This window comes from Bombus vancouverensis, chromosome 9 (genome assembly GCF_051014615.1).
Source record: "Bombus vancouverensis nearcticus chromosome 9, iyBomVanc1_principal, whole genome shotgun sequence".
NCBI lineage: Eukaryota > Metazoa > Arthropoda > Insecta > Hymenoptera > Apidae > Bombus > Bombus vancouverensis.
In genome coordinates this window covers 10,107,016-10,133,272 of record NC_134919.1, presented here as the reverse complement: position 1 = coordinate 10,133,272, position 26,257 = coordinate 10,107,016, and the positions used below count along the sequence as shown (strand labels likewise).

The 26,257-nt window shown below is 35.6% G+C and overlaps 2 protein-coding genes across 5 annotated transcripts in view; one reads left to right on the top strand and one right to left on the bottom strand.

Moving 5' to 3' along the window:
• The window catches only part of Fas1 (fasciclin 1 Fas1 domain-containing), a 385,067-nt gene that overhangs the window by 60,548 nt on the left and 298,262 nt on the right, over nt 1-26,257 (top strand). The window lies entirely within an intron of this gene.
• Orc3 (origin recognition complex subunit 3) overlaps nt 1-26,257 on the bottom strand; it is a 234,957-nt gene that overhangs the window by 14,192 nt on the left and 194,508 nt on the right. The gene's annotated exons all lie outside the window — the stretch shown is intronic.

The following is a 26,257-nucleotide window of genomic DNA, read 5'->3' as shown; positions in this document are numbered from 1 at the left end:
GCGTCGGTTAGTTAATTATCAACGCGTTTAAGCGGATGCCCTCTGTAAATATGATTTCACATCCTGTTTGCGGAGATTGTACGATGACGCCTGGCCGCTTGAACCGCGCCAATAAATTGTCGGTGAATGAAGCGGTTGCTTGTGTTAATTGCAAGCGATTTGCCGAACATAACCGAGATGCAACCGGGTAAAAACATGGAATCACAGATGTAATACAGAGTGGATCAAATGATTTGTCCATTCCGAATACCATCTACAACCTGTATCTTATATAATTCTATCCTAAATAGTACTTTTAATTTATGGGAACGTTAAAAGTTAATAAAAATAAATCCACTACGAATAGATCGATTTTAATATTCGGAAATATAAATTTGTAAAAGGCGGATCAAACAATACATTTGATCTTTCAGATATCTCAGTAATTGTTAGGTTTTAGAGAAATAAAGTTCTATATATTTTTACAGAAAATTCACTGGCTTGTTAAGTTTCGATAGGGCATGGTACGCATTCTGTTTACAACATTTAAAGTTATCTCGATAGCTTACAGAAGATAAATAAGTAAATATGTTTATTTTAGAATGAAAATTCTTAATCAAAAAGTAAAAGCCACAAGAATCGATATACTTTACGGCTATATAAAAACAAATAATCGTTTTAACATGATGTTTTTTTAAGTCGCGAAATTTTTATACAAAACACTTTTTTTCAGATATTATATTCTCTATTTTATATTCAGATGATATATTCTCTAAATTACCCAGAATGGATAATCTGTACGATCCACCCTGTATATTGTACATGCACATTAGCTACTAGTTCAGTTCCATTAAAGGGCAGTAGCACTTCATCGACGAAGTATCAAAATATATGAATTTCTCATTGATGAGACAGATGATATTGGAACATTAACGACATGATTTCACATTGAAACATTTCCTTGTTATGCACACGTTTTAATACAAATATCCCACATATCGAAGTTTGAACGAATTGAGATTCGACTTGGTATTTAATGATATCTCGTATTCTGTTTCGTGTTTTAACAACGCCCGCGATATTCCGCGTACCGACGTGTTAAACTTGAATATTGAAACGGTAATCGCGAAGATCGTATATACTTCTTCGTGTGTTTGTACTCCACTTCGTTGCTCTTCGTGAAACCTATCCATGATTTAATTAACGTCGCACGCGATACCAATTCAATTAGTAGAACGAGCTTTATAATTATCGAGTAATTCATTCTAATAAAGTTGCGACACGGAGCTTCCAAATATGGACTATTTACACTTAGACTTACGAAACATGCAAAACCTTCTTTCAGGTATTATTAAACTGTTGGAGAAGGCAAATAAAATGTTGAAAGGAACATATTTTACGGTTTAGGATCTTTCCGACATTTCAAAATATTAGATGATGCTTTTAGAAATACTTTAATTACATGGCACATTTCTGTACAATGTATTCAATAATTCCATCGTTTCTCTCTTAAAACAAGTACGTCGATTTAATATTCATTCGCCTCGCGGCTTAAAATTAGATCTAAATTAATCTCAAAGTGTCACGAACACGTGACATTAGTAACAAACGCGACAAGTGAAACGACGCGACTTAATGTATGGGTCAGTAACACTAAATGAATGGCTTGAAACTTATAGTGATATAGCTAAATCAGATTACGCTATATTTTATAAGATAGCGTTCTATAATATGTGTCGTTAAAGATTACATTCACTGTATTTCCTCATGCCACGGAAGTTTATCATATAAATTAAAGTAAAGTTGTAGATTAATAAACCACGAGGCTAAAGGGATGATGCTTGTAAGAACTGAAGTACGTGACTAAATTCCTCAAAATTCTGACTTACGTCGCTATGAACTGCAGTTTATAGTGGTGCTCTGGTAATCCTTCGTTTATAGAGTCGATTCGAGGCATCAAAAAATGTTCATGCAGAAAAATATCGTTCGAGGCTTGTTTTTCAAATTATAAACTACTTCGTTTCAGTTGAGAAATATACTACTACCGATCGATCAACTGAGCAAGCTATCTCGCCATCTTACTCACACTCGATATATACATTTCTCACTCTAATGTCCGCCAAAGTATGTTAATAGTTCCAACCCGTATATCCGGAAAACGTAGCTTATTCTTGCCGCTTCAGTTCATCCGTCCATTTGTCGGGTCACTTTAGATTCACATTCAACGAACAGAGCAACGCGAATATACGTTTTACGATGATTTAGAGAGGGTCAAAAAAAAAAGAAGACAAATGAACCTTCAAAAATTCCTCCCTCGCACGAATTCGCGCCATAAACGGCGGATCGTGCGACGTTCCGAGTCTCGATGTCACGAAATTATACGCTTTACCGGGTCTACGGAAGTTCGGGAAATAATGGCGCCGTTTCGCATTCAGCCGGGGGTTCCATCCACCGCTGCGACGCCGCTGGGATTCTGCAGGATGGCCAGAGCCCGAAAACGTCTTCTTGGCCCTTCGGCCATTTGTTTTCGCTCTCTTTTGGGATCATACGCAATATGTCGCGCAGGCTGGCACGTTTTGTCGGTGCTCTCGAGGGGTGGAGTCGCCCGCAGGGGGCGAGAAAGGGGTAAGCCACGGATGAAGGACTGCAGCATTGGCATAACCGATGAACTGTCTCTCCGCCCAATGAATCATGGAGCCCCACAACGACCGAGTCCGCCATACTGCGTCATTCTACGATCTATCGACGTATCCACTACCCCTTTACGCGATACACTTATCTCGTTTCACCCTTTCTTCGAGATTCTAGATCGAACGATCATCGTCTTGAGTTTGGTCGGAAAATTCTCAAACTATATTGAACACATTTGTCTACGTATGGAAAGCAGAATTCGTATTTGTCACGGGTTTCTTGGGATTTGATAGTTACCATGTGATTGGAAGTTTCCACTGGATTGCAGTGTAAGGGATAGTTGATCGATGAGTTGTACGATGAATATGTATGACTGTTTCTAGATAGTAGGTGTTATTACTCGCGTTTTGATAGTTTGTATAATGGAACATTGGTTACGCAAATTCGTTATAGCGTGTGGATATGTGCGAATGCATTAGTGTAACGAGTGTTTAAATATCTCGGATGATCGGTGATAACAATGTGCGAATTTTATCAGATCGTCTTATCTTTTAAAAGTTCGTTTTATCTTTCAAAAATCAATTACTAAACTTCAAAAATCGAGTACTAAACTTTCGATAAAACGTAGATTACACGGAAATTTTTGAAGCGGGAGTTTCAAACTTTCATTGAAAGTCTACTTAGAATTTAAAGTCTTGTCGAATATTTCTATTTCCTCTTTCAGTTGTCCAGTAATTAATATTCGCATTTCTAAGAAAAAAATATAACATCACGTGCTATTTACTGTTTCATTCTCTTTTCGAAAACCTCTGTAGCTAATGGAAGTGGATGTGGATGTATTGATCAAATGATTCCCAGGTCCGAAAGGATCCTGCGCCTTTCGCCAATTTCAGGACTAAGTATTGACGCAAAACCACGTCTTACAGTGTTGGTTACCTTGAACTAGTTTTTCATCCCTACACGAGCAACTAGCGGAATCGATGGCCCAGTGCATTCAAACGCTAGACAATACGAGGCCAATACTGCGACGAAATCGAAGGCCTTTCAGTCAGAACTGAATGGTGCAAACTGTTACGTAATATCGAACTAGTTTTCCGTATGCAGCCAATTTTTCTTTCTTTTTCTTTTTTTTTTTTTTTGTTACTTTTCCGATAATCGGTAATCCTACACTCTAAAAATGTTTCGTGAAATATTTATCGAACGTACTTGATACTTAGAACGATAATTAAAATGTACTTTCATTCCACTTTGCTATTTTTGTTCATACCATCCGATATTCTTTGAAATGAAGGGTGAATTTGTAAAAATTAGCTGGGAATGATTAATACACTTAGGCGTCGAATAAAAAGATAATAATATAAATAGTAATAAATATAAAATGATATAATATAAAAGATAAAAAATGTAAAACAGAAGGAATTTCTTCTTTAATGTTTACGTTTATATTCGCAACATTTATTCAATGCCGAGTAAATTGGCAAAATTGATGGTACGAATATGTGAAGAATTAAACGGAAAATTTTACGAGTTGTCTATTTTTATTTCTAATATGATATCGATGTTCATTTTGGTCAAATCATTTGATAGCTCCCGGTAATTTTATTTCGGAAGTACATCGAATGTACATTTGCTGGGATTTAATTGAAATCGTAAACAAAAGTTATTTGCATTTAAATAGTACTTTGTAAATATGCGTTCAATTTCGTTGTTTCATTTAGCAGGGATGATTTTTATATTGCGTATAAGTAAACGAAAACTGTTTTAGGCCAAATAAAATCGGGGCAAAATGGCAGGGCGAAAGTAACCCGCCCATACGATAGGAATCTAAATGTACAGAATACGTTAGGATGGCTAGTTTAATTAAGTGTAAATTTCCTTCGTGTTGGCGTGTTGGCGTGTTGGAAAATTTACGAAATCCCTGCGCACCGATTCACCAGAAATAAATTGAAAAAGCATGTTATAAAATGTTCGAAAGCAATATTACGATCCTGCACATTTGGAAGATGGATTTTCATTATATATTTGTTTAGGTTTTTCTCCTGACATAACTTTATTCGAAATAAAAAATAAACACAGGAAAAATTAACGACTAACTTGATGCATTTTATCAATATTTTATTCCCTATTGTTTGCATTCTCCAACCAAGTGAATAGAAACTGAAATGGAAAAGCTTTTTTAACGTTATTTGCAGAAGTAACGGGGAATGATGGAATTGTGGTAAATTGTCGCTTTGTTTGACAAACTTTACGTCTCTCAGTGATTTTATTGACCACGTTACGTCACGCTACGCTGTTTCGCGAATTCATCTTAGAAAAGAGAGGGTTGGGAAAAGAGAAGGGACATTTTTAAGCGAATTCAGAGTGAATGAAATATTTGTACGCGTTGCAATAATGCGACCGCGCCGGGAAATTTAATTAACGGGGAACCCCTGACATTGCCTTTCTTCTTCCAACCCCTTACCATAAAAAATTTTTGGAATTTATCACTAATGCAACTTCGTTCGTTTTTCTTCCTTTCTCTTGGGACAATGATTCTTTCACGATTAACGTAGTTCTTGCGAAAACATTAAAATAATAAACAACCAAAGAAAATTAATCCGGTCCATAATAATACAAATTCATCGATGTAACATAATTTACTAGTCGTCGTATAAAATTCACACGTAAAATTAATATCAACATAAATTATTATTAGTTTTACAAGTAGCAATTTTTACAAGTTTACAACTAAACGTATAAAACGAGCAATATCGCCTGATAGCTTAATCAATTTCCTTTTGCTAATTCCTGAAAAGGTTGAAACAGCCGAATTACAGAAAATTAACCTGATCAGTGACAGCACAAATTCTCACGACCGGTGCAACATAATTTGGTCGCAGATCAAACGTTCACCGAATAAACTACAGCGGGTACCGAATGTCGAGTAGGATCTCCAGAACGCGAAATTGAGGTTTTTGGTTCGCCGAGGGCGAAACTCGGCCTCACACGAACAAATTAGCGGATTTGCAAGTTGTCAATGCGTTTTAAAGCCCCGGCTTATTCAGTCGGCGACCAGTCGAATGCACTATTTCGATGATACCAGGCCACGTTATATGTAACCATTCGGCGTATCGGTCTCAATGATCCCAGAAAATTGACATCAGGTATTATGCCAATGAATGCGTTTACTCTAGCGTGCGCCGAGGTTTGAACATGTAACCTCCGAGGCCTTTCCAACTCGTCCACGTGTTCCAATGATTTCGTCCCCCTCGACTTGTCTTTTTTTTTTTTTTTCGTTTCCGCATTTAAGTCCGACATCATTTTTGCGATAGCATACTATTCACGTTTCGATCTCACGTGTTATTCACTTTTAATCGGGTTTCAATGGCGCACGAGGTTGGATTACGTCGAGTACCGACGACATTGTAACGTGCATGTACATTTTCTATGGTTTGGAATCGTGCACGGAAGGTCTGTGCTCTTTGAAATTGAAATTTATGTTTCTTTGTGTATAGAGGCGAGATTAAGAGTTGGTCTGTTGGTATTTAATGGGCAGGATTAGGAGTTAGCGTTTCATACAGGGGGTTAACTAATTTGGTGTTCGAGTTGTTAATATTGTGGATTGAGCAATCAGTTTGTATAGAGATTTTCAAGTTTGCGAGGACGTAATTGTTTGTGTTTGAAATACATTCTTTCTTTTACATTTAGGAAGATTAACTCGATTTCAATTATCTTCTTCTTCTTCTTTGTAGATTTGTATTCCTTCGTTACCAGTTTTGGCTGAAAGTCCTCCTATTCTTTCTTATCTTATCTTCTTGTATAGTTTAAACGGCACTTTATCTTATCGTCGTGTATAACTGCTTCATTACTTTTTGATTGGGTAAGTTACAAAGTTTATTAACGAAAATATTTATGTTCGGAAAACAAGCATTGAATTATGTAAATGTTGCAACGAGCTGTTTAAAATATCTAAGTCATTTAACTAGCTCTATTAGTTAATTTATTAAAATATCGCACAATTAATCCCTTGATCCTCGTAAACATCTCTCATACGAGTGAGTCTAACGTACAGATTTATGCGTCTAGTGTGGACGCACGATGCGCTCCTTCAATTACCGCGTAAAACAGCGATTTATTTCATGACCCTGTTGTGCAGAGGAATCACTATACTTACATTGCGTGATAAATAGTCATTATATTTTATCACTACCCCTTCAAGATACAATATGCTAGTTCAATTTTATTCAACTATTCAAGTAATAGAAACGATGAAATAATCTTTAGACTTATAAAAATTAGCATAAATTTGTATCTACTTGATTATTGAAGAAAATATTTATTATAACTTCAATAATGATTCGTTTCGTTTAATTTTACACGACTTGCATTTCAGATGGAAAATCTCGATTTTTTAACAGTTATTCAAGAAATTAGTAGACATCCTAATACACCCTAACCTATGAGAGACAATGAAATATCTGTGGAGCTAGGTAACTGTAAACTCACTTCTTGAATTTTCAGAACATTCACTAATGATATGCATGATTTATGACTCAGTCGAGTTTGTCATTCTCCTAAACAATGGATCGTCTCTAGAAAAATTGCATTATACGGAAAGGAATCAGTTGACAAAAATTAGAAACTCGATATAGGGCTAAATAGAAAAGCAATACATTTACTGAAATTACTCCCTTCTACTTCACTCGACAGTTTTCCCTTAAAATTATGTTTATAATATTTCTATATCCTGCTATTTGGCACGGTACTAATACCAGTGAGAATTTGCCAAAGAAATCGTAGAAGAGAATTTTTTAAGATTACAAAATTATAGTCCGAAATAACTTTCCTCCATTTAATTCCTAAATGGACCACTTCTATTCCGTATGATTTGGCTCAATTGTTCCATCGTATCACAAAGACGCGACACGTAGAGAGGAGAATTTCATCCGTGACGCAGATGACCTAACTACAGCCGCGTGACGTAGCCGCAATTCGTCGAGACGCAATGCAGTTTTCGATACCGCCTAGTTGGCATGGCGGTTCGGCGTCAACTTGAAAATCGATACGTTACTCCCCCCTATCCCGTCGACCGGTTGAGATGTTACGTGAAAATTCGTAATTGCGGCCATTGATTCGATTAGCTGCGACGCTATTAAATTCGTCGAATCGTTTCACTGTTTCACTCCGACCGGGTGCGAGTTTAAACGTTCGGCGGCGTAACATCGCCGCAGTGATTAATGGCGGGCCAGGGATTTGTGAGTTACTTAATAGCGATGAAATCGAAGAAATATCATGCAATCGCGGAAATATTGCGTGGCATCGATGCGACTGAAATTTAAACCGAGTCCGTCTTTTATTTCCAATGACCATTCGGTTTTTGCTTTCCCTATAACAAATTTCCGGATTTTTCATCAATGCGATTTTTCGATTGTTCTCGCGATAAATGGCTCGTGACACGATTTCAGTGTCCCCGTAACGGAGAACAACAACGGAAGGTTTCGTATTATTCTTTATATGGATTTTATAAACCGGATTTCATTTACTACGCTCAAGTGTGTCGGGCCTCTCTATTTTTTCCATCTCTTATTTTCTTTGTTTTCGCTGTCGGTCCTTTCAGTTTTGAAACGGACGTCAAATTTTTATAGAATTCGTTCCTCCATGGTTCTCTATTTTTGAAAGTTTTGACCTTTTGTAGTTTATAAATCCATTATACGGTTTGCAATATTCCTGCTTATTCGGTGTCCTTTCGTCTTTTGTATTTTCATCGATCGATGCCTGCTGAATGATGATGCTTGAAAATCGGACGCCCTTGGATAGAAAATCTGTTCCCGTTGCGATTATGAATTATTTAACCTAACTATCGCACATAACTCTTTCATTGGCAGAGAAACTTGTAGGATGGATATTTCTTTCGGAATGGAGATCCACGGCGCGTAGTGAAACTTTGGTTTTATGGATCAGTCGTGAAAGTTTACTGCCTCTTAGGTTTTTTACATGGTTTAAAATCTCGTGCTTTCCTCTTAGTCAACCATAAAATCTAGGGACTTAATTCCCTTAAATAGCAGTTCCGTTGAATGTACACGAGCTGAGATTAATCTATATTTTTATGGTCAATTGTTAGATCGTTATGTAATTAATTAACTGCCAATCGTTGTGCTAGTTGTATAAAGAATTACTTTGTAAAGTTCTGACCGTATAATAAGATCTTTTACGAAGTATAAAAATAATCTACGTTATTAGAAATAAGTATAGAATTTTATATATATATATATTGTTCTAAAAATGATACTTGAGAAGATATCACTCAACGTTACTGATAGAAATAAAACTTGTAAATAGATAAACTGTAGAAAATGGAAAGATATTTCTGTGATGGAAATAAATCGATTTGATGAAGGAAACTTGATATAATATCCGAATTTATCCTCGAGTTTCTATTGAAAACTTCTCAATTAGTATCGTTATTGAATGGAATTGTTTAAGTTTCTATTATTGCGAAACATTCGTTCCAAGTTAGAACTTTTAAGCTAGAAGTCCACGTGTTCGATAACGTTTAATTAAACTCGAAACCTTTCACGGAAGCCACGATTCTCGCTAGTTTCATACCCTCGCGACACGTCAGTGTTAATGAACACCTCTCTGTCGAGCCTTGAGCGATAAATCCCTACATCAGAATGCGATGGACCAGGAATTGTACCTAGAAACTGTATTGTACGTGGTCCGGTAACATGATAATAAGATCGTTCCCCTTGAGAAATGTCGAAACTTGTCTTTCTGCGAATACAAGATAGATCTTGTTATTCGACGAACAATGCCGACATTTACAGTGACGAATAAAAATATCAGCATACATTAGATTCTCTAGAATCAGATAAAATTTAACTCGATCTTTTTGTAAAATATAATTAGATTAAATTATGACTGTAAACGATTTCGTATCTTTATGCAGAAAACTAATGAAAGAAAGAATTTGACATACTCATTAAAAATTATCATAATAATTTGCTGTACTTGGGATACTTTGTAAATTTTTGTATATTCCGCGCATTCTGTGCATTTTTGCATCTTTAAATTTTATAAATATCCGTGGTCTAAATATGACTGTCAGGACTAAAGTTTATTGTTCGTCATAATTCATTATTATGGAGCAAATATACAATAGAAATACTTAATAAAGAATATATAGATAATAAACTATTATCACTGGTAAAATTGTAAAATTATAAAATTGATACAAGATTTCGATGCACAGGACGATCGTTGAACCGATGTTTCCTTCACCACAGAGACGATCCTTAATTTCCTAGGACAAATCGAGGAGAGATAGGAGGCAAGACAAATATACAATGGAATATAAGCCGAGACAACTGTGTAGTGCCTTGGTCTTGTTCTGTTAATACCAAAACGTGCTTCTTCGTGTATTAATATTGGTAGTTTGCACACGAGGAGACAGCTTTCTTTTATACAAATTTCTTTATTATACCACGCGTAGGTAATGTGTTTGTGTAACGTTTAAGCAGGACGCGATTTCCATCTTTACTCGACAGCTGTTAACGCTAAGTGGAGCCACGATGAGATACTCAAAAGTAAAGTAAAAGAAAGGGATTCTCACGATTCCCTTTTTTTCTACATGATTTATATAAAAAGGCACAAATATTTTACATTTTTTTAAGTTTCTATTTCTCCATATTTAAATATTTTATTCTAAACTATTGACTTTCTGTCAAAGTTCTGTGGTTATTCGTTAATTTGTCATATTTTATTTATTAATAGAATATTCGTATATTAACCGTGAAGAGATTATTACGATGCAAATTAGAGTGTACTGCTAGGGAGTACATAGTGTGAGAACAGAATGGTTAGAGTATAATAGTTGGTTGCTTCATCTGTAAACACAGATAATTGGTAACTATAGGAATTTGAGGAATCGTGGAGAAATGCCAGTAGAGAATTAGAGGACCGTGAGAGTGGAATGATAATTGGAAATCGTGTTACTCTGTCTGAATGACAAACAGCCAAGTAGACGGGTATTACAATGTAAAATCGATCAGATATCCAGGTTTTCTTGATTTATATAAACATCTAAAGTGCTCAAATCTGTAATAAGAATCTTTGAAACCTATCAAAATTTTAAAGAGCTATCGTAACTTGAAATACTGAAGACTTATGAAAATTCCAGATTCGAGATTAATCAAAATCTACAAGAGTTTTACGTACTGAATCATGTTTAAGATAATATGAATTTCTACAATTCGTATACTAATATTGCTTCATTTAGTTGAATCAATAGAGGAAGAAAGAGTTCACGAATTCATTGATTCTTCCTACAGATCTATGATTTTATTATATTCATACGTATAATAGAAGTTCATGTTGAAATGATTTATTTTATTTCATTATAACTGGATTTAATTGCTTGTTGACGAACAGCTCTGTTTAAAATTCTACCGTAATCAACATAATACAAAAAGCCAAATTACAAGACATTGGAAATGAAAGTAACTCTATATAAAAATGAAGATACAGCACAAAAGAACTGAAATGAAAGGTTCAATTGACATTTTCCAACTATGATCCTCCTCTTCTTGCTCTCCTTACAAACTCTTATTGGATCCTCAGATCAGAAAGCCTGTAATTTCTATATAACTCCAACATACCCTATTGGAAATCTTCGAACTGCTGCAAAATTGTCATTCAAACGTAAATTATTACATGAAAGCTAAATTACAGCTATGTATAAAGTGTTCCTTATGGTTCCTTTGGTTCAGTTTACACCAAAGATAGAGTCGTGATGTTCCAACGTAGATATCACACATCAATCAATGTCGTTTATAGACGTCTTAATTTACGACCGCCCTATACGTAATACAAAGTCGATTTTAATTCATCAAAGCGTCGATCATCCAAGAAATCAGTCTATTAACGAGCACAGGCTAATATCTATACCGATATAGCACATCCAGGAATAACCGACGGCGAAGCATCTGTGGCCACAATTTGCGAAATTATTGCGCTAATTGCGTTATCTTACATCGGTTGTCTATCGTGGTTGCTGTCTCGATTGGCGTGACTCTCTATCAAGAATTTCGGTGGATGTGTAGGGCAACCGCGCGATACAGGGCCGCTTTGAGACCTGGAAAATTATCTGGGGAAAGTTCACTGCCGTCTGATGAACTTGCTATAACCGAGCCTGATTAATTCGCCTTCGATTATGGAGACAATTTCGCCGAAAATGCGAAAAATACAAAAGTCTCGTGGATCGTTTCTGCGGAGAGTGACGTCGCAATTGTAATCAAGTTCTCGGTGGTTACGTTGATTTTTCGAAGTAAACGTGTTCATTTGGCAGTGAATTGTTGATTTGTAACTGGTTGCCGAAGGTTTCGAAATTTTAAAGCAGGAACATTGGATTTTAGTGAAAATAGTTAGTTGCGCATCGTACAAAGAAGGATTTAAGTATTTAGAACTTAGAGCCAAAAGATAATTAGGGGTATGGATGACACTGTCGTTTTCTGCGATTTAGCGATGCAACTTATGAATTTTCTAAAACTAATATGAATATGAGATAGTAATAATAATAGTAATATTACTAATAAAAATTTTAGTAATAAAATAATAGTAATATAATAATAGTAATATATAAATAATAAAAAATAATAATAATATTAATAGTAATAATTTTTTTTTTATTTATTTGTTGAAATTACAATCAATTCTCGCGTTGAGAATTTTCAGTAATTTTTCTGGCGTGGCGCAGTGACATGGCTGTTTATTTACAATAAGTTAATACTAAATAGTAATAATAAATATGGAATATTTTAAACTTTAGTTCGTGTAATTCTGACAGATGATATTAAAAATTATCTGCTGCTTGCAGGTTACATAACAGTTAACTCTGTAACTTCACGTCTTTTGAAACGGGATATTCACATTATTCTCGCGATTAACTCTGTTGTATAAGTAGCGTTATCGTTAGAAGATGAATCTACCCTGTGAGTTGAACCTAAAAATGAAAATTCTCAAAAAATAGACATAAAATGATAAAATTGTAAACAGATCTGAACCAGTCAGTTACAGGACTCTACATAAATGCTACAGAAGAAAGTTGATAAAGTAACATTTAAAGTATCAACTTAAATGTTAGATGAGTTTACCAAACGTTCTTTCGAATAAATGATAAAATGCACAATGAATTATATAAACGAAATACCAATATACTAATTCTCGTGGAAGATCGGAGGTTTTCTCTGACTAAAAAGGTAACTGTTAAGCAGTGAATTAAGGAGGGACGTTTTCCAATGAGACGGAAGATCTGTGACGTTGGTTGGAGGTGTGTAACGGTCCACGGGAATCTCTTGGTGGAAAAATACGGAAGAAATTGACGGTGAAACCTCGGAACGCACGTAGAGATGCGAATTGCCTGAATTTTTCAACCGCGAGTCCACAAATTGAATTACTAAGTTTCGAAAAGCCGTACGCTTGTTTTAAATTCACAGTGCTCAGGAAGTTTCCCAAACTCTCTCTCTGTCCCTCTTTCTCTCTCCCTTCCCCCTTTTTTCCCCTTTGACTTCCACTTTTCCTTTGAATGTCGGCGATTAACATTCACTGCAGTCCTTTCATCCCCTGATCGTCTACGTAACAGTGTGCCAGTTTCTGCGTTCACATGCCATACTTTATTTGTCGAGTAAACGTCGATGGTTCGTGACATTCTGATATTGGACAAATAAGCTGTAGAATTTATACAGAGGACTGAATAATTGGTCGACCGAATAACTGATAATAATTTGAATAAATATTACTTCTTGTTTTTTTATTTGATACTTTTACCGTATTTCTCGTTTCTCGCAGATTATTTGTTGTTTAATTCATTATGCGTTATTCTGAAGAATGATTGGAATACTTGAATATTAAAGCAAGCGATCGTTGTATCATTAATTCGTTCATCTCGTACGAACGTGTTATTATCTCATTTTGAAGACCATTTAAGAAACGGGGAGATATTGATGTTTTATTTTATACAAAATTTCAAAGTTCAGAAGTGACTTCGTTCTTAATCAGTAGCGTTTCTTCCGACGCACAGGATATTGCCGTGTGTCTTTAAAAATTACGAAACAATAAACAACAAAACAGAACCGACATTATTCGAAGAACGAGATGGAAACTTATCAATTTCTCGCATATCACACATACAATGTCTTCGACTATCGTATTAAAAACTGATGAACAGCTGCAATTACCACCTCATCCGAGTATCATATCGATCGATTTCACGCCAGTATAACATGACGAGATCAGTGCAGCCTCGAATCCGTCAGTGTTCCTCGTTTTTCACATCCCGGGGCGTTCTCATAAATTTCGGAAGGTCTCGATTTCGACGAACAAGGATTGATTTACAACAGGACAATGCGCCGGCAGTGAGAACTAGGGCCGGAAACTTAACCGTTTCCGTCGACGAGCTGCACATTTCTCTTCCCGGTTTTCGTGTTGACGAACGACCAACCGACCGAATGAACGATCGTTTCGTCAACGAGTGAGAAACAAACAAAAAAAAAAGCCGAAAAAAAAGAGAAAAGGTAGGAAAAGGAAAGAATTCGGTAATTTTCACGGAAGACATCCAACGGTGTGTCGTTTGTAATTTTATTGTCAACGTCTGCTAGCCGGCTTCTCGTCGCTGTTCTCTCTTTGTCCACGCTTCCGGCGCCTCCTCTTCACAACCGGGATTTGTTGCGGGGCACATTATTATTGCAGCCTTTCCCGCCACCATCCAGACACCTTTTACATCGGCGCCATCCCGTCACGTAGCAGCCAGAAGATGTTTTATTGTTTCTCGCGACTTCCTTTCTCTCCTTGGGGCTCGCTAGTTTGTTCAATTTTCCATAAAATTTCCTCCTCCGCAGTAGGAAAACCGGCCAGCCGCGTGAAAAATGCTCGCATTTTGCATCCCTGAATTACCGACGACAGCCACCGGTATTACGTAATCAACTATTTTCTCGATGGTTATCCGTTCTGACTACGACGTTACGTGACGTTGGTAATTGTTCGCGCTGACGATAAAAGGATTTCTTTTCGTTGTGTTCGTTTTGTTCATATTTATGGGACGTTGGTTTATTTCTCCTTTTTCTTTGTCTCCCCCACCGCCACTTCTTTTCTTTATGAAGCGGCGGAACGATGAGAAATATTGTACATTAAAATAAAGTGGCAGTTGTTTTTATCATTTTCTTATTATTTTTATTATTTTCTCATTCACACATCGTTTCATTAGTTTATTTTCATTTTACGCTCTTCATTTGCATCTTATCCTTTTATGTAAATTTCATATTATCGTAGGACAATATAATCATATTTTGTGAAGTCTGTCTGTATCCTTTATACGTATCTTCTATTTTCCTTCCTCTTTCTCTTGTATTTTTTACACATTGGATTATTTGTTATCGTCAAATTAATTGTAACATGCAAGTTATTTGTAGAAATCGTTATACATTATTCTTCGTTATCCATTTATTTATTTGAGACAGATAGAAACCAAGCTGGTTGATTCTATTTACATTTGACCTGGCCCTACGAAATTAGATTGACCATACGCTCGTCTCTGTTATTCTAGTCTATTATTATAGTTCGGAAATTTGTAAAAGGCCGGGATGTGATTAGTCTGACTTCTGATTAATTGTTCAAAGCAATTTGATTTTGCATTGAAGCTATGATCAACATAGAAATGATAGACTAATATTTGAATCATGAATCAAAATATTTAGAAAAATCGTATCAACTATTAAGTATGGAGACAATCAGGATTAAAATGTATAAATCATGTACAAAGAATACAACGTGTAATAATTTGTAGAAATATCAGAGTCAGTTCCTTCATAGATCAAAGGACTAAATCCGTTTTTCCTTTTCAAAGATCACGAATCTAGCTACTTCACAAATCTCCAGCTAGAAACAGTGTAAAAGATCTTCTCTCTGTATATCAGACGCAACAATCGCTGCCTGAAATTCCACCTTTCGCACGAAGAGACAATCCTTTTGCCTATTAATGTCTGCAAGCAATCCACGTGATCTCAACTCTAAAAGTTTCAAGTTATAAAGCGACACCTACTCCTATACACCAACTGCGACTCATCTATGATTTCATTAAATATCATTACAGAGAAGCAGAGAAGATAATTGAGAATTCCAGAGGCTTGCAAAGAGCCTGGCTTGAAGAAATTGGGTCGCTTGATGCGAACGAAGGCGGATACACAAGGGCTTCGACGTGCGCCATGTTCGCTCGCGAGGATGTTTACACCTGTGTCTGTTCAAAAGGCACGTTTTCACGATGGAAATGAGTATTTTAATGGGATACGCTTCACGGAGCTCTTTTCGTCGGCCCTTTTCGATACTCCTGGACAAAGTAATTTTAATTATCACATTAACCTCGACGCCTGGCCCCATAGGCATCTGAGAAGCGAGACACCAGTGGCATCGAGGGATTTTTATCCTTAACTAACGGCTCTCGGTGAAAAATTTAATTAAACGACCCGAGCACAAGGAAATGCGTCATCTCCTCCTCGATTCGCAGTCTTCCTTCGGGTACTCTTCTTCTTCTTCTTCTTCGTCTTCTTTTTTTTCTTCATCTCCCTGAGCGTACTTACAGAGACGACGAGACTTTCGATCAAAGTTGACTGTTCTGTGGACAAAAGAGGCGACGATAATTGGAGTTACAGCCGCCAAAGAGCGCTTACAATTACCTGGACACACGCTATAGAGAATCTTTGTACCCGCCTGGGGTCGTTCTCGACATTTTTTTCTTTCGTCTTTCTTCGATGTCGCGACGTCCGCGAACCAGCCAACTTCCTCCAAGATTAAGACCTCTCTGACTGCTTTATCGCAATAATCGCACGAAACTTTTTTCAATTTCACTTGGTATCCCGGTCCCTGCAGTGGAACTGCACCGCTTTGATGAACTCTTTCTAACTCTCATTCTTTCTCTCTCGCTGCAGCTCGTTAGCCAGACACGGAGATATTCTTTCCACGGCATTTCGTACTTTCGCGTTGAGATCAACTCCTGCCGTAATACTTTAATCAGTCCACTTTTCCGTGAAGCATCGCGTAGAATTTTTAATACCATTGTTATGTAGCTTCCACCGTGGAAAAATGTAGCCTTCTAACCGGCTTAAATTGAAGATTAAGCAGTACTTTTAGGAGACTGGACAATTGGTGTTTCGAGGAAGAAACAAGCGAGAAAATGGGAAATACAATCCGTCTTCCTTTAAGTATGTTATCTTTGTTTGGGTAATGGATTCGCGGCAAAGCTATCTAACAAGTATATTCTAGGTTCGGAAGGTTGATCTGTTTGAATAGATCGACGGTTAGTTTCGAACTTGCGGTAGACCGGGATTTTGCGATAGAAGTTTGATGAAGGTGCCGCCATGCTCTGTCTGAGCTATAATACCAATCCTTTGCGGTCCAAAGCAAGTTCTGCCACGTGCATCTCGTTTGTATCGCAATCTCAAGTTATTTTTATTATACAAATAGTAAATAGTTATCTGTCAGATATACAAATTAGAAAGGAACATAGGATAACAAAGAAAATGTGAATTAAACGACCGCTATTTGTGCTTTCCTCTTTTTATATCGAAGTTTACTTCATAATAATTCCTCCCAGTTCGTGAAAACTGTTCGATCGCATATGCCGAATTTTTACCGAAATTTCGAGTTATTTTTGTATAATTTTGCATAAAATGAACGTCGCAGATATTTGGTAAATATTGGGCAAAAGTAAAAATAGTCAACTTACCACAATATAGATACACGATTCTATTATGCTCTCCAGTTTGTTTTGCATAATCTGTACGCGATAAACAGAGAAATAAAAACTGAGCAAAAATATAACTAAGTAAAAGTAACAGTGTGAAGCTTGTTAGATTAAACTGTCCATTCAACTTCTTTTTTTACATTTCATTAAATGATCAAAGAAAAAAAAAGAAAGAAGGAAATTAAACGGTGTATTCTTGCGAGAATCTGAAATTACTTTTATGTAATTACCAGATAAAAGATACTCAATGGATACAAAAATAGAAAAGGGGACAGAAAGATAGCCAAGTAAAAATTAGAGGCGAAAGATTCTTTTTTTATACTATTGATTATTTTGCGAGGAATAGCGTAGGAGGTGTCACAGGGGGCAGCGTACCTGACGCATGACGTTTTAAATAATTTCAAGCCCTTCGCGAAGTCCTGCACGACTCTTCCCCTGATCCAACTGGACAACCAACCTGGTTGGTAGCAAACGTCGCGTCTCCTCGCCCGATATTTTTAGATTGTATCATCGTCTCTCTGTGTTCATTGCATTACCGCTGCACGCAGCGGTGTGCCAGTGTATTTTATACCAACGAAATATGCGTCAGAGTCGATGAAACAAACATGAGAACTTTCGTGAATTTTCTTTTTCTTATTGAGACTTGCTTCAGTTATAATTCTTCGACTATAACTTTTTGGCTATTTTGGTTTGTCTACTTTTTCTATAGTTCATACAGGGTTCACAGAAATTCACCTATTTGAGATTGAACCCTCCGCATTTTTCAATATTTGTGTATAGTAAATCTTTCAAACTACGTTTGAACAAAGTTCGACAAATTTAAAAACATTTTAAGATTCTTCTCAACGTTTTTGCTAAGTTATTTCATACAATCGTTCGTTAAGTTAAATTTTTGAAACTTTGTCCAATAAAAATAGTAATAATTTTCTAAATACTTCATGGATGAAGATAAATGGAAATAGATATATCTCATGTTTAAAATAATGACAATTTCTGAGTTAATTCAAATGTTACTTAATATCAGATATTGAAGACTGAAAATATTTATTATACATAGTATGTATGTATGTACGTCGATAATGTATCTAAAAAAGAAAAAATGAATGTACTTAGGTATATAATTCTCACTTGTACTGAAAAATGCAAAAAGTAAGATAATGAATATTTGACTGAGAATTTCTGAATATATGAGCGTGAAACGAGAAGGCTATAACTTGAGGAAGTTATTTTTAAAAACCAACGCGTAGCATGGCATTCTACCAATTTAAAATGAGAAAAGGCGGAAAAACAATTTCTCGGTGCATTTGAAATCGTTTCCTTTCTGCACAGTGAAAAGTTCCTTCCGTTTTTAACAGCCCAGAGCTAATGGAGATGTAATATCCTGTAATATTGACGTTCTAAATAGCTAGCAGAATTTTCTGACCCACAAAGTTTCCTTAGTTATTTCAACGATATTCTACGAGCAATTAGCTCAAACTAATTGAAAGAAACTGAACATTCAATTAATTAAATATGCACGATAAGATTATATGGCAGATATTTTTTAATCTATTTTCGTCGAAGGTACGCACATGATATTATTCACTTAATAATGTTATTCACTGTACCACGACACGAGGTTATTGCATGAGTATTGCTGTCTTCTATTTTACATTTTATATTTTCAAGATAAAATTAAACGGCAGCTACTACATTTAGTAAAGAGATTACGCACACGTACAAATGAAGTTAATTTATAAACAATCTATAAAACGATATATATATTAGTAAATCGAAAAGAAATTTTCTTGCATCCAAAACAAATTCTTCGTCAAAAACAATATTAGATGAAATTGAAAGAGAATAATTAGAAATTATTACGTAGACTATATGTATCTTGTAAACTTTTCAGTCACCATAACGGAAATTAATTTTCCAAGTTGTGAAACGAGTACTTCCCATCAACATCTGAATAACCTGTCGATATAAATAATTACAATAATCTATCACATTCAAAAATTACTAAAAAATTGGCACGAACATAGTTATAAAGATAGCAGCAGACAATAAATTATTCGTTAATGAGCACGATAAGATTTTTAGACTGCAGAATTCTTCCTTAAAAATTGCGACTAGACATGGACGTTGTCAATGGAACTATTGAATATTTAGTGTGAAATGAGTGTGTGCACGGAATTTTTCTCGGTGGAATCCGAACTATTTTGCTCATTCTCGATTCAAATAAAGTTTCAATTCCGGCAACATCTGCAACAATGCATCTTTTGGCGTTCGCTTGATCGATCAAATGCAAGGAAGAGAATTTCGAGCTCTCGGACGAATTGTTTCTATTGGGAGTTGGTCGATGTTCTGCTAAGGCTTGCAACATAATTCATTGGTTCGAAGATCAGCGACTCTCCGAATGCATCATTCAGAGGCGCATTCATCGAGTTCATTGTCCACCACGCTCTGCGTCACTCATTCATGTCGTTCGATGTATACTACGTGACTGGCGAAATTTCTGGAACTCGATTCAAAAATTTCTTCGATTCTATGTCCCTTTCGTGACTGCTCTTACATAAACCAGAATTATTTACTTGACGAATCAGGATGTGTTTCCCTGAATTTTCGAAGAATTTGTGATACGTATTGCACTAGCATATTATTCTACTCGTTGAGATAGATTCATCATTTTCCTGTTATTCATATTAAATGACATTTTAACTTCGCGTAGATATGTATATTTATATGTATGTATGATAGTGACATGAAGATTTTGTTTGGTAAAAATTTATATGCGTCACTCTATAAAAATAATTAGATAGCAACTGTATCACTTTTTACAATTTCTTACAGGGCTATTTATATTACTCGATATTTTTCAGCGCGGATTTGGAAATTAATTGACAGTGTTGTCAATTGATAAAAATTGAATGGACAAGTAGCGAAATGATACAATTTTGAGAAGCAAATTCGGGTATATTTGGATTAATAACAAAATATTTATAAAATTGTTACAACAATTCGAGACTCGTGGAATTACTTTTATTGCTACTTTTATATAGAAATCCTAGGAACGTTTGTGGAAGTGTGATTCAGATTACTTGGCTTCTTTTATACGTATATTTATGAGAAACAAAAAATTAAATTTAGAAGCAAATTATAAGCTTTCCTGGTAAAAACAATGATTACAATTTTAAATGATCTTTATTTCGTGGTAATATATTTTTAGAATCGGCCGCGTCAGAGGCTGAGACTGCCACAAAGATTCTTTTCATCTACTTTAAAAATGCCTACGTCCCTTTGCATCAAAGGAAGAAAAAAAAAACGAATCATTAAAACAATTAAAATAATGGAAGTACTTGTACTATTGTACAAATCACAAACAAATTTTCCTTCAAAATCTACATCCATCCATCAAAAATATATTTCTACGAGAAATTCTTCACTGAGGAACAATTTCCTATCATCCCTGACAAAACGCTTATCCCTCCCTTGAAACTTGCCAATAATTATACTCACCGAAAATACTTATTTTTCTTAATTCTTTGACGTATCGAAGATATATCCGCGTACTTATAAATTTAAGGAATCTTTGTAGAATTTCTAAGAATAAATTTAAAAACCTGGTTAACTAGTAACCTGTCGAATGTTTCATTTGACGTAGAAGAAATCAGTGCAAGTAGAATCGGAATTTGTTTCAGCGGGAGATATCACAGCTTCCTCCGGAAGTTTAATTCCGTCCTGGTGACAGCAAGATCGTCGGATGTCTTTCATTTTTCATTTTGCAGAAGTTTTAGAGGTTAAAAAAGTCCGTCTGTGCGCTGATCTCAGTCGACTTCCCGCTTCACTGTCACTTATCGTTTCTGCTCTTTCGCGCGGCAAGGAGGTCGGCCGTGTCACGCCATCGTCAACGCTCTAGAAAACGTCCGACCTCCGCAGAATGATATCGATGTAAACTCCACTCTTTATCATGATAAAGCGTCGTGTCCATCATCGATAAGCATCCACGCCAACAAGATCAAACCCTTTCGATTAACGTGCACGTGCACTATCATCGTTTTCCAATTGATGAAACTTGCGCTGTTTCCGTTCTCTAGCTTGGTAACTAGATTTTGCTTATGCATTTCTTCCAAGACTCTACGAAAGGCGACCAATCAAAGTTTTGAAATTGCGAGCGCCGAGGGTTCGACCGTTTGAAGTTTGGGAATTTTTCCTCGAATAATTTTCAAAGTTTTGATTTAAGAGGGTAGAGGGATTTGAAGAATCGCGTGATGTTTGAAGTATGTTTGAAAAGATTGCGAGCGGGGATTGGTAAGGATTTCTCATGCTTTTCCCGATCTCTGTTATACCAACACCAATACTTTCAGTTGTACGATTGTTGTAATAGTTACGTGTAAGTAGTGAAATTGCAAGGAGTCACGAAATGTGATTATTGTAATATTTAAAAATAAATAATCATTATATGTTTTCGTAAGTATACGTAGATTATGATACATACGTAGAAATCTATTTGAAAGTACTATAATTTCTGAGTATTAGCGATTCCAGACTTTATTTGTCTTTGCTCAAAAGATTGAAATCTTTATTCCAGAAAGCTGTGGTTATTCTAAACAATTGCATGATAAAATACAAAGAAGAAGTGTATTTGAGAAAGCTACGAAGTAACGATGATAGTTAATCATTCATGAAAATGAAAAGTTTCGTTAAAAGAGACGTTAATCTTTGTTTCACAGCATTTCGCATACCAGAAACATTTATTTTCAATTTCAGTTCAAACTATATATACAATTCAAAAACTGGCATCTTTTGGTTTAGAAATTATCTTGCTATATGGAAATGGTACGCTAAATGGAGCAAACATTAACAGTCGCATTCAGTTTAAACATTGGTACACTATTTCGATGCATGTAGACGTGGCATCCAAATTTCGCGTAATTTGTAATTGGCAAATCACGGTAATAATGGAGCAACTCATGAAGAACGGAGTGATTTCATCGTGAATATTCATGACTTACGAGGCCAGGTACAAATTTGCTGGATTTCTGTGTGTCCCGACTAATTGCACACAGCGATAACTAATAATAGCTGCGACAGGGAGCAGCCCAACATCTGGCGGCCAACCGTTTCGACCAACCAAGGCCGCTGTTTCACTATTTGAAAGAATTCCATTCTGTTTCCTGGAATAGACATGTAAAACCTTGATTTATTCGAAACAACGATCTCTCATTTGCTTTTTTGGTTTTTTCTTTTGGTAGAGACGGGAAAACAAACATTCCTCTCGCTTTGTATATACACTGTATAAAGCAATTAAACAATTTATCTCAAGATCTATAAATTCAATTGATGTCAAATATTTTAGTTAGAATTGTTCATTAGGTTTAAATTATTCTTTAACTAATTGGTAGAGGTTAATACTTTCTGTTACGAGTATAATTATTTGCAATCTTTTAGTTTAATGAAATAGAATGTTTTATTATCAGCAGATTAATTCTTCTCTATTTTATAAATGATAAGAAGATAGTACATACAATACTAAGTTTCAATTTTAGAAACTACATTAAATTATTCGAAGTGTAATAATATTTGGACGAAATAAATAAATCCAAAACTAATATTTTTTCTAGGAAAATACATCAAGGTCCAAAGTTAGAGAATATATTTTTCATCTTTTCGTTTCTTCAAAAAAAAAAAAAAAAAAAAAATAAAAAGAAAAAAGAAAAAAGTTACAGAGTATTAATTTGTTGAAAAAGCTCATATTAATTTAACATATATCATATTCAGGTAATTGCTTGTAATCCTTTTTCTAAATGACGGTCTCTTTGTTCGAACATCGAATTATGACACTTTATAAAATGAGATCTATAACAGTCGACGGTAATAGAGCGAACAGACGACAAATCGAGTGACGGCAATCGATCGACAAGATTAAGATCGATGCTCGAGAAGAGAGAACACTGGGGACGTGGCTGCAGTTTCCAATAAAATCTCGAAACATCGACGAGCTTACTCGTTTCGTTCAGCCTCGACTATATATCGTTCTTAAGCGAATGAAACGCGACACCTTCGGAAATCGTGATAAATGATAAGAAACGGAAACGAAACTGTGATCGAACCAAAGACAACTAAAGGAGGAAAGCGAAGCATCGTTAATGGATCCGATATCTAAAGCCCTTGGAGAACAGGTTTCAACGATTGGAAATTAGTAGTAGCAGTACATTCAGATCAGATACGAAGGTAGTCCTCTCGCTATTTTTTTAATTAAAATCTTGATACGAGTCTTTTACTTTACCTTCTTTATTTCTCGAACAACTTAACATCTTTTTACTATTTTTTAAATTAAAATTTCGACACGCGTGTCTTACAATATTTCATTTAGTTTTATTTGTTGGTAGAGGGGTTCTACGTTTCTTTGCTGTTTCGTAAATTAAAAGTAATACAATTTCGCTACGTATCTCGAACTCCATTTTATTCAGTTCTATTTATTAGAAGAATAATTTTAGATTTCTTTCCTATTGTTAGAATTAAAAGTTTAATACAGAGTATTTTATTTTAGTTTTCGTTGGAAGCAAATTTTATTTATTTCTAAAAGGACGAATTCTTGTGTTGTTTTCTGAATAAAAATTTGAATACTCGTGCTTTGCGTTACTTCTAAAATTAAATCAGAGGAAAAATGTGTCTATACAAAGTGGCAGTAAACCGAAGAATATCCTCTTGTCGTTAAAATTTTCACTGCTTCAGACGATGAAAGGAGAACTAGAAAGGAGAGATTAAAGGAGAATTGAAATGCTTTTAGTACAGAAAATAAAACGACATCTACTTTGTATCTATGTAAAATTTAGAAAAGATCAGTTTATCCATTATTATCGAAAAATCATATTAGCCATTTCATCAACAAGCCAGAAGCAATTGCCAGATTAATTCAACTCCTCGTCATACTGAAATTAACAACGATCAAGCTTCACTTTTTCTGGTCGTAAAGATACGATGCAGGTATTACCAGTCGTAATTTCAACCCTGGACCAAGTAGAATTTGGTCACACTGGCTGCAGAATGTGAATCACCGTGCAAACTTATATTAACGATATTTTACGATGCGGGCCTTAGGGTTTCAAGCTCCGCTCTTCCTATTTGCGGACGAGAAAAGCGGGCTGAGACAAGGCCAGAGAACCATCCCAAACCATACGCGATACGCTATGCAAGAGATGGGGTTGCAGCGGAGATTGCTATGGCAATATCGCCTTACGACTTTGTCTTCCTTTTACCTGCATGACTACATTCTCAGAGACGCAACATCTTTATGTCACATTTTTCGAAGATTGAAACGAATTGTTCTTCCATTGAATATTATTTTTTATGTTTAACACTTCAACATTCCCCTTTTTTCTTATTTTCATTCAATGAAACTGCGATATTTAGAAATAGATTTGCCAATATTTATGCATTCAGAAGTTTGGAAAAACGATCGAGCTTTTGGTCTTTTTCTACTTTTAGAGTGTAAAGGAGTGACGTTGAAGAATTTGGAAAATTAACGACATTGTGGAATTTTGAATAAAGTAACAGAGAAGCGAAAACGTTCCAAATATAGTGAAATTTAAAGCACATTGAATTATTCATTTACTTCTGTGTTGTTCCCATTTATGAAAAACGGGGTTTCTATTTTTTGCATTTTTTGAGTATAAATAAGCAATGCTTGAGAATTTAGGTTATAAAAATTTCAGCTTAATACTCTGTATTGAGCTTTTAATTCGAAAAATAGGAAAGAAATCCAAAATTATTCTTCTAATAAATAGAACTGAATGAAATGGAGTTCGAGATACGATATACCGAATCCTCGTTTCATTTTTATATTTTTATACCGAATCCAACAGACGTAACGTTTCACTCGCTATTTCCAAATTCCAAATATTGCAATCAATTATAAAATATCACATACAATTCTTAATTATCGAGAGATCATATACTTTTACTCAACGCAATTCCAATATTATACCACGCCTCGGAATAGCGATACGAATAAAAAAGTTACTTTAATTGAATTAAATTTATATTTAACAAATACGAAACTATAAAATACAAAATATTCCGATTAGAAAGCGTTACGGAAGCTGAGCAATTTTTCACGAAGGTTCCTTCGCCATTTCTTGGTTTCGTCTTGTCCACATTTTATCAGTCCAACGCCTCGCGTCGTGTTCCGGAGATATTTTCTTCGTTCGCAGGATTGCGGAATGGTTTACCGTCCCCGATTCCGTGTGTAATTTAGCTTCTTGCATTCCGCGATGAACGAAGCCAGACGAAGGACAGCGACGACGAAGGATGCGCAAGTGACGCCTGCATTCAGCTCGAGAAAAATAAGAAACAGGAGACGAGCTGTGGCTGTTACACGGGCGGATGACAAATTACCACGGATTACGTTACTCCTTTACTGTGTTTCTCCCTTCGAGCCCGAAGTTCAGAGCCAGTAGCCACCCTTTCTCGCGACGTTTTACCCTAGACACGTCGCGGCTACTGAAAATATTACCAAGCGTATCCCGTTTCGTGGTCGACGGTGCCTAAGGGGCGCAGTCCTCTGCGAAGAACCCAGAAAGTGGATCTTTGCCAGCAGCGGTCACCTCTTACACTCCGGTTCATAAGTAGACCAGGGATTTACATGCATTTTTGTGCAATTTAAATTCTTCGAAAATCTACAAAATACATAAACGTGTAAGAACATATAAAATATCCAAAGTAGAGCAACAAGGGTATCGTAATATTTAGCAGACGAAGGAAATTTCTATTTAGAATATATTTCTTCAGTCATATTTATAAAGATATGAAATTCCACAAACGTTTCTAGTCTATTTGTGAGTTTAGTCTAATCTCGGTAACTAGAATTCTTCTTTAAAGAACGACTGAGATCTT